Here is a 10033-nt window from a genome sequence, read left to right as displayed (position 1 = left end):
AGAGATAGGGAGGAGCGAGACCATGGAATGATTTGTAAACAAGGATGAGAATTTTGAAATCGAGGCTTTGTTTAACTGGGAGCCAATGTAGGTCAGAAAGCACAGGAATGATGGGTGATCTTGACTTGATGTGGGTTAGTACATGGGGGGCTGAGATTTGGATGACTTCAAGTTTACGTAGTGAGGAATGTGGGAGACCGGCCAGGAGTGAGTTGGAGTAAGTCAAGTCTAGAGGTAACAAAGACATGGATGAGGATTTCAGCAGCACAAGAGCTGACGCAGGGGCGGAGGTGTGTAATGTTATGGAGGTGGAAAAAGGCGGATTTAGTTATGCCACGGATATGTGGCTTGAAACTCATTTTAGGGTCAAATATGACACCTAGGTTGTGAACAGTCTTGTTCTCCCTCAGATTGTTGCTAGGGAGAGGGATGGAGTCAGTGGTTAGGGAACGCAGTTTGTGGCGGGGACCAAAGATAATGGCTTCGGTCTTCCCAACAGTTAATTGGAGAAAATTTCTGCTCATGTTGGACAAGCAATCTGACAATTTAGATACCAAGCATGGGTCGAGACAAGTGGAGAGGTAGAGCTGGGTATAGTCAGCGTACATGTAGAAACTGACTCCGTGTTTTCAGATGATATCGCCAAGGGGCAGCATATAGGTGAGAAATAAGAGGGAAACAAGGACAGATCCTTGGGGGACACCAGAGGTAACAATGCAGGAGTGGGAAGAGAAGCCATTGCACGATATTTTCTGGCTACGATTAGATAGGTAGGAATGGAACCAGGCGAGTGCAGTCCCACCTAGCTGGACATTGGTGGAGAGGTGTTGGAGGAGGATGGAGTAGTCAACTGTGTCAGAGGTGCAGCAGAGGTTAGAACCTAAAGCAAGTTTTCCTATATTAACAGTGACTCCAATCCACTTATGTTACGGTATAAGAACACACAAAATAGGAGGCGGCCATTCGGCCCCTCGAGCCTGATCCACCATTCAATATCATAGCTGATCTTCTACCTCAACTCCACTTTCCTCATATCCCTTCATCCCTTAATATTCAAAAAAGTGCATCAACCTCTGTCTTGAATATACTCAAAGACGGAGCATCCATAGCCCTTTGGGGTAGAGACTTCCAAAGATTCACCATCCTTTGAGTGAAGAAATTTATCTTCATCTCAGTCCTAAATGGGCAACCACTCATTCAGAGATTGTGACTCCTGGTTCTAGACTCCCAGCCAGAGGAAATATCCTTGCTGCATCTACCCTGTCAAGCCCTGTAAGAATTGGGTATGTTTTAATTAGATCACCTCTCATTCTTCTAAACTACAGAGAATATAGGCCTAATCTACTCAATCTGTCCTCATAGGACAATCCCCCCATCCCAGGAATCAGTCAGGTGAACCTTCATTCCTCAATGGCAAGGATATCCTTTCTTAGGTAAGGAAACCAAAACTGTACACAATACTTCAAATGTGGTCTCACCAGGGCAGTATGTAATTGCAGTAAGACATCTTTACTCTTATACTCAAACCCTCTTATAATAAAAGATAAACATACCATTTGCTGTCTTAATTGCTTCCTGTACCCACATGTTAACTTTCAGTGATTCATATACATGGACACCCAGGACCCTCTGAACAACAGCATTTTCCAATCATTCAGCATTTACAAACTACTCTGCTTTTCTATTTTTCCTACCAAAGTGGATAACTTCACATTATATTCCATTTTCCATCTTCTTGCCCACCTCACTTAGCCCATCTATATCCCTTTGACGTTTCTTTGCATTTTGCATCATCCTCACAACTTACATTCCCACCTAGCTTTGTATCATCAGCAAACTTGGATATCATCCAAATCATTGATATATATTGTGAATAGCTGGGGCCCAAGCCCTGATCCTTACGGTACCACTCCACGAGTTACAGGCTGCCAACCCGAAAATTACCCGTTTATTCCTACTCTGTTTTCTGTCCGTTAATCAATCCTCAATCCATGCTCGTGTCCACAGTAAATGACACAAGGTCAGCCCGCTGAATGGAACCTCGGGCACCCTGAGCTTGATCTCCGGTGTCTCCAGTCCTGATTGCCCCCTTACATCAGTCTCCCCTCACTTTTATACCCTGCAGTGATTCATCTCTGGCACCGGACTCTTCTTTGTCTTCTCTGCTGGGTTTTGGCAAGAAGCTGGGAAAAGACAGCTGGAACTTCTCTAATCTGTGATTTACAAGGACACTTTCCCTGGTGCCCAGCAGTTACTTTTCTTCAGTAATTTTCCGATTATCCCTAAACTCCCCTACCTGCTGTTAGTTGTTCTTTCTTATAGTTTCATAATTATAGGTATAAACATCACACATTATAATCTAACCTATTCTATTACTCACTCGGCTTTGAGCTTATATTGTACTATTTTATGATTTTATAACCAATCCTCAATCCATGCGAGTACATTACCCCCAATCCTATGAGCTCTAATTTTGTTTATTTCTTGTCGAATGCCTTCTGAAAATCCAAATACACCATATCCACTGGTTCCCCCTTATCTGTTCTGCTAGTTACCACCTCAAAAAATGCTAACAGATTTGTCAAACATGATTTCAGTTTTATAAATCCGTATTGACTCTGCCCAATCCTATTATTATTTTTAATAGTGCCCTGTTACCACATCCTCATAATAGAATCTAACATTTTCCTTATAACTGACGTCAGGCTAACTGGTCTGTGGTTACTTGTTTTCTCTCCCTCCTTTCTTAAATAGTGGGGTTATATTTGGTACCTTCCAACCCGCACGAAGGGAGAGAGAGCGAATGAGTGAGAGGAAGATTGACACGGAAGGGAGAGAGAGCTGGATAGAGTGAGATCAAACAGACAGCAAAGCAAGTGAGACAGAGTGAGACTTAAATCCAAAAGGGGGAGTGGGAGAGACAGAATGAGGCAGAGAAAGAGAGGAAAGGAAGAGAAGGTATTGGCCGGGATGGCAAGAGAGAAGAGAATGAGGCAGAGAGAAGAGAGAGGAGCGAAAGAGGTAGACTGAGAGCATAGCAGAAAGAGGGACAGAGAAGCAGAGAAGAGAAAGGTGGAAAGAGTGAGAGACAGTGAGGCAGAGAGAAATGAGAGAGGTAGAGATCTTATTGAATGGCGGAGCAGGCTCGAGGGGCCAAATGGCCTACTCCTGCTCCTATTTCTTATGTTCTTAATAGAGCAAATGTGAATTAGAGAGAGAGAGAGAGAGAGAGAGAAGGTGGGGGGGGGGGGGGGGGGGGGAAGAGAAATTGAGAAAGAAACAGGTGAAGATATGAGTGCTTCTTCGGCAGCCCCTCCCAAACCCTCGACCTCTACCATCTGGAAGGACAAGGGCAGCAAGCACATGGGAACACCACCACCACCACCATGTTCCCCTCCAAGTCACACACCATCCTGATCTGTAAGAATATCACTGTTGCTTTGTCGCTGGGTCAAAATCCTGGCACTCCCTCCCTCATCATCATCATAGTGAGAATGTGTAAAGAAGGGCTGCGAATGTGGTAGATGGATAGAGAATGTGGCAAAAGGATGGAGATAGGGAATCATGGGAAAATAGATAAAGAAATGCCAAGATGCAGACAACTGCAGAATCGACAGAAAAAAAAGGGGTTACCAAGAGTTGAGGTTGAGGTTAAACACGGGTCATGAGAAAGACGCAAGGCGGCACAAAGAAAGAAAGCAATCCTAGATAGGAGGGGAAAAGTAATAGCTTTTACTGATAAGGAGGAAGGGAAACTAATTGGGTTCTTTACTGATAAGGGAAGACAGTGTAGTGAAGCTATAACTAACCTGACCCTGACACCAGCCCTAATTGAGAGACTTTCTTGCCTGCCATTGGACGTACTCGGGGGGGGGGGGGGGGGGGAGCCAGAAAGGGAATGGATAGACCAAGTGCTAATCAAATGTGTTCTGTTTTGAAAATGTATAACTGTTGGTATTTCACGCTGAAAAAAGGACTTGTCCAGAGGAAGGTAAACAGTTTCTGATTGAGAGTGTCCCTTTGTCTTGACAAGTCCCAGCCGGAGAATCTTCAATAAAGGTCTTTTACAGAAAAGGCAAAAAGGTGTTCGCGTCAGTGTATTCACTGAAACACATTGAGGGAAAAAGAATCCGTATTTACAATAGACAGTCCCTCGAATCAAGGATGACTTGCTTCCACGTCAAAAAGTTCACAGGTGTTTCAATGAAGGACCTAAAATTCCAGGTCCCGTATTACATGTTGAAGGGTGGAAGAAGTCTGTGCGTGGATTTTTTTTTTAAAAAACGTGTGGTGACCGTTGCACACCAGCCACCACACGGGCTTGACAGAGCTAGGTCTTGGTCCAGGAGCAAGGATTAACCAAAACGACCAGAGACCAGCTCTGCTGCACGGACTTAATGCGCACGTATGTCGCAGTGTGGACGGCCCGTGCTGCCCCTGGGCCCCTCGCCTCTTCTGGTCCCCAAACACACGCCTCTCCTAGGTCCCGATCTTGTCCCGCTACAATCTCTTGCCGCTCCTTCGCCCTGACCTCACCGCTCCACCACACGGACTGCAGCGGTTCAAGGTGGCTCACAACCATCTTCTCAAGGGCAATTAGAGATGGGTAATAAATGCTGGCCTTGCCAGCGAAGCCCACATCCCATGAACGAATTAAAAAAGTCACCTTCTCTTTTCAAGAGGAAGAGACTCAGCCTGTTCATCCTTTCCTAATAGGCATAACCTCACATTTCTGGTATCATAATTGTAAATCTAATTTCCATCCTCGCCAATGCCTCTATCCTTTTTATAATATAGAGATCACAATTGTACACAGTACTCCAAATGTGGTCCAACCGAGGTTCGATACAAATTCAGCATAACTTAGCTACTTTTCAATTCAATCCCCCTGGAAATAAACCCGAGTGCTTGGTTTGCTCTTTTTAACGGCCTTATTAACCTACGTCGCTACTTTTGGTGATTTTTGCATTTGTATTCCGAGATCACTTTGCTCTTCTGCCCCATTTAGATTCTGGTTTTCCAACTAATATGTGATCTCCTTATTTCTGTTACCAAAACGCAATACCTCACATTTATCAGTGTTGAAATTCATTATATGCCAATTCTGCAAATATATTAATGTAATAAGACATGTAGTACAGCAGGGATTAGATACAGAGTAAAGCTCCCTCCACACTGACCCTTCAAACACTCCCAGGGCTTAGACAACACGGGTTAGTGACAGAGTAATGCTCCCTCTGCACTGTCCCATCAAACATTCCCAGGTCATATATAGCACGGGCAAGGTACAGAGTTAAGTTCCCTCGACATATATAGAGTAAAGCTCCCACTATACTCCCCATCAAACACTCCCAGGCCAACTACAGCCTGGTTTAGATACAGAGTAAATCTCCTTCTACATCCTCCCAGGGCAGTTTCCAGTGGGCTTCCGCAGGGCTCAGTAGCTGGTCCCTTGCTTTTTGTGATATAATATAAAATCAATGATTTGGACTTGAATGTAGGAGGTATGATTAAGAAGTTTGCAGATAATACAAAAATTGGCCCTGTGCTTGATAATGAAGAAGCGGTAGACTGCAGGAAGATAGCAATGGACTGGTCAGGTGGGCAGAACAGTACCAAATGGAACTCAATGCGGAGAAGTGTGAGGTAATGCATTTGGGGAGGGCTAACAAGGAAATGGAACACACAATAAATGGTAGGACACTGAGAAGTGTAGAGGGACAAAGGGACCTTGGAGTGCATGTCCACAGATTCCAGAAGGTAGCAGGATAGGTAGATAAGGTGGTTAAGGCGGCATACGGGATACTTGCCTTTATTAACCGAGGCATAGAATAGAAGATTAGGGAGGTTATGCTTGAACTGTATAAAAAACTACTTAGGCCACAGTTAAGAGTACTGCGTGCAGTGCTGGTCACCACAGTACAGGAAAGATGTGACTGCCCCAGAGAGGGTAGAGGAAATTTACGAGGATGTTGCCTGGACTGGAGAATTTTAGCTATGAGGAAAGATTGGGATAGGCTGGGGTTGTTTTCTTTGGAACAGAGGAGGCCGAGGAGACCTAATTGAGGCGTATAAAATTATGAGGGGCCTAGATAGAGCAGATAGGAAGGACCTAGTTCCCTCAGCAGAGGGTTGAATGAACCAAGGGGCATAGATTTAAAATAAGTGGTAGGAGGTTTAGTGGAGATTTGAGGAGAAATATTTTCACCAAGTTTGGTGGGGGTCTGAAACTCACTGCCTGAAAGGATAGTAGAGGCAGAAACCCTCATAGCATTTAAAAAGTATTTGGATATGCACTTGAAGTGCCGTAACCTGCAAGTCTACGATCCAAGAGCTGGAAAGTGGGATCAGGCTGGAAAGCTGTCAGCAAGCACGGACATGATGGGCCGAATGGCCTCCTTGTGTGCTGTAAATTTAATCATAGTGAAACACTCGGTCACTGAGTGTAATACCGAACGGCCCTGAGCTGCAAGATTACAGCGAGTACAACAGGCAAGCGAGGGTTAAATGTGGGACATTGTTTCTCTCATTCTCTGACACTGTCCCGCAGTGTGGGATTAATAATGTGTCTGTCTGTGGTACAATATCAGTGAGAGACTTTAACTTCTGTCCCCCAAGGATAAAAGCAGACTTCACAGGTCAGTCTGGAACTGATACTGTGCATGGCTCTCTCTCGCGCTCGTACTGTTTGTGAAGGCGGGATACTGTTATTTCACGTGATGTGGACACACTTGTGAGTACAACACTGGCACATAGAAACATACAAAATAGGTGCAGGAGTAGGCCATTCGGCCCTTCAAGCCTGCACTGCCATTCAATGAGTTCATGACTGAACATGCAACTTCAGTACCCCATGCCTGCTTTCTCACCATACCCCTTGATCCCCCTAGTAGTAAGGACTACATCCAACTCCTTTTTGAATATATTTAGTGAATTGGCCTCAACAACTTTGTGGTAGAGAATGCCACAGGTTCACCACTCTCTGGGTGAAGAAGTTTCTCCTCATCTCGGTCTTAAATGCCTTACCCCTTATCCTTAGACTGTGACCCCTAGTTCTGGACTTCCCCAACATTGGGAACATTCTTCCTGCATCTAACCTGTCTAAACCCGTCAGAATTTTAAACGTTTCTAGGAGATCCCCTCTCATTCTTCTGAACTGCAGTGAATACAAGCCCAGTTGATCCAGTCTTTCTTGATATGTCAGACACTGTTTCTCTCTCTGGTGTTACACAGGACAGTGTGGCACTGTTACTGAGCGTAATATGGAGACACTGATGCCAAGTGTAAGACTGATAATGTGTGTGTCTCTCTCCCCCCACTGGTGTTATACATGAATGTGTGATACTAGTATTGAGCCTAATATGCAGACACAGTTAGGGTGTTTAAGACTGATACTATGCCTGTCTCTCTGCCGCTCACTCTGATAGCTATCTCTGGGTGATGAAGATGGGATGGATAAAATGTCCCTCAGTTTAGGAGGAGAGAGAGACAGACAAAGAGAGGCTGGTGGGGCAGTGAACACAATTTATATTTTCACGTTAATCAAACATATTTGCATATATGAAGGGGAAGTAATGTTTGACAAATTTGCTAGAGTTCTTTGAGGATGTAACGAGAAGGGTGGATTAAGGGGAACCAGTGGATGTGATGTATTTGGACTTCCAGAAGGCATTTGACAAGGTGCCACATAAAACATTACTGCACAAGATAAAAGTTCACGGGGTTGGGGTAATATATTAACATGGATAGAAGCTTGGCTAACTAACAGAAAACAGAGAGTTGGGATAAATGGTTCATGCTCTGGTTGGCAATCAGTAACCAGTGGCGTGCCGCAGGGATCAGTGCTGGGACCCCAACTATTTACAATCTATATTAACTTGGAAGAAAGGACCAAGTGTAACGTAGCCAAGTTTGCTGATGATACAAAGATGGGAGGAAAAGCAATGTGTGAGGAGGACACAAAAAATCTGCAAAAGGCAAAAGGCTAAGTAAGTGGGCAAAAATTTGGCAGATGGAGTATAATGTTGGAAATTGTGAAGTCATGCACTTTGGCAGAAAAAAAAAATCAAAGAGCAAGTTATTTTATAAATGGAGAAAAATTGCAAAGTGCTGCAGTACAGCAGGACCTGGGGGTACTTGTTCATGAAACACAAAAGGTTAGTATGCAGGTACAGCACGTAATCAGGAAGGCCAATGGAATCTTGGCCTTTATTGCAAAGGGGATGGAGTATAAAAGTAGAGAAGTCTTGCTACAGTTCTACAGGTATTGGTGAGGCCACACCTGGAATACTGCATATAGTTTTGGTTTCCTTATTCATGAAAGGATATACTTGCTTTGGAGGCTGTTCAGAGAAGACTCACGAGGTTGATTCCGGAGATGAGGGGCTTGACTTATGAGGAAAGGATGAGTAGGTTGAGCCTCGACTCATTGGAATTCAGAAGATTGAGAGGTGATCTTATCGAAACGTATAAGATTATGAGAGGGCTTGACAATATGGATGCAGAGAGGATGTTTCCACTGATAAGGGAGACTAGAACTAGGGGGCATAATCTTAGAATAAGGGGCCACCCATTTAAAACAGAGATGAGGAGAAATTTCTTCTGAGGGTTGTAAATCTGTGGAATTAACTGCCTCAGAGAGCTGTGAAAGCTGGGACATTGAATAAATTTAAAACAGAGATAGACAGTTTCTTAACAGAGAAGGGAATAGGGGGTTATGGGGAGCGGGCAGGGAAGTGGACTTGAGTCCATGATCAGATCAGCCATGATCGTATTAAATGGCGGAGCAGGCTCGAGGGGCCGTATGGCTATACTTTTGCTCCTATTTCTTATGTTCTTATGTAAATTTGAGGTCATCCAAAACTCGGCAGCCCATGTCCTAACTTGCACCAAGTCCCGATCACCCATCACCCAAAAGAAGCTTCCAACCACAATTTTCCGCCCAAAGTATTTGTTTAATTTCTCTGCCATTTCCTTGTTCCGCATTATAATTTCTCAGCCTGTAGGGGACTCACATTTACTTTTGCTAATTTTTCCTTTTTAACATACCTACAAAAGGATTTACAGTCTGTTTTTATGTCTCTCGCTAGTTTACTCTCATTTTCTATTTCCCCCTTTCTTGATCAGTTTCTTGGACCTCCTTTGCTGAATTCTAAAATGCTCCCAATCTGCCAGGCTTACTGCTCTTTTTGGCAACATTATAAGCTTCTTCCTTTGATCTAAAACTATCTTTAACTTCACTTCTTAGTCACGGTTGGACCACCTTTCCTGTGGGGGTCTTGTGCCTTAAAAGGAATGTAATTATTGTAAATTATGTATTAATTCTTTAAAGCTAGCCATTGCTTATCTATCTTGATACCTCTTAATGTAGTTTCCGAATCTATCTTAGCCAACTCACCCCTCATACCTAAAAAGTTTGCTTTGTTTAAATTTAAGACCCCAGTTTCGGATTTAACAAAATCACTTTCAAACTTAATGTAACATTTTATCATATTATGGTCATTCTTCCGTTGCCATCACGTCCCATGTACAAATAAACAAAATAAACAAGACTCACTGTTAAAAGTTGTTGCTGTTAATAATCACAAGTCACTTTTTACAAATCACTCCAGGGCCTCGCCCCTCCCGATCTCTGGAATCTGTTGCAGCCCACAAGATGTCTGCGCTCCTCAAATTCTGCCCTTTTGACCATCCCTGATTATAATCGCTCCACCATCGGTGTCCGGCCCTTCAGCTGCCTGGGCCCCGAGCTCTGGAACTCCCTCCCTAAACCTCTCCGCCTCTCTCCTACTTTCAGACCCTCCTTAAAACCTACCTCTTTGACCCAGCTTTTAGTCACCTGCCGCAATTTCTTCTTCTGTGGCTCGGTGTTAAATGTACGTGTTGTGTCCTGTAACACTGCTGTGAAGCGCCTTGGGACGTTTTACTACGTTAAAGACGCTCTATAAAGAAGAGTTATTATTAATACTGCAAGAGGGATTGAGTGAGCTGGGAGTCCGGCGCAGGCGCACTGAAACCAGTCCCGCCCCTCAGC

The sequence above is a fragment of the Pristiophorus japonicus genome, unplaced genomic scaffold (genome assembly GCF_044704955.1).
Source record: "Pristiophorus japonicus isolate sPriJap1 unplaced genomic scaffold, sPriJap1.hap1 HAP1_SCAFFOLD_532, whole genome shotgun sequence".
Classification (NCBI taxonomy): Eukaryota; Metazoa; Chordata; class Chondrichthyes; family Pristiophoridae; genus Pristiophorus; species Pristiophorus japonicus.
The sequence above is the reverse complement of the archived record's forward strand: the minus strand, read 5'-3'. Positions refer to the sequence as shown.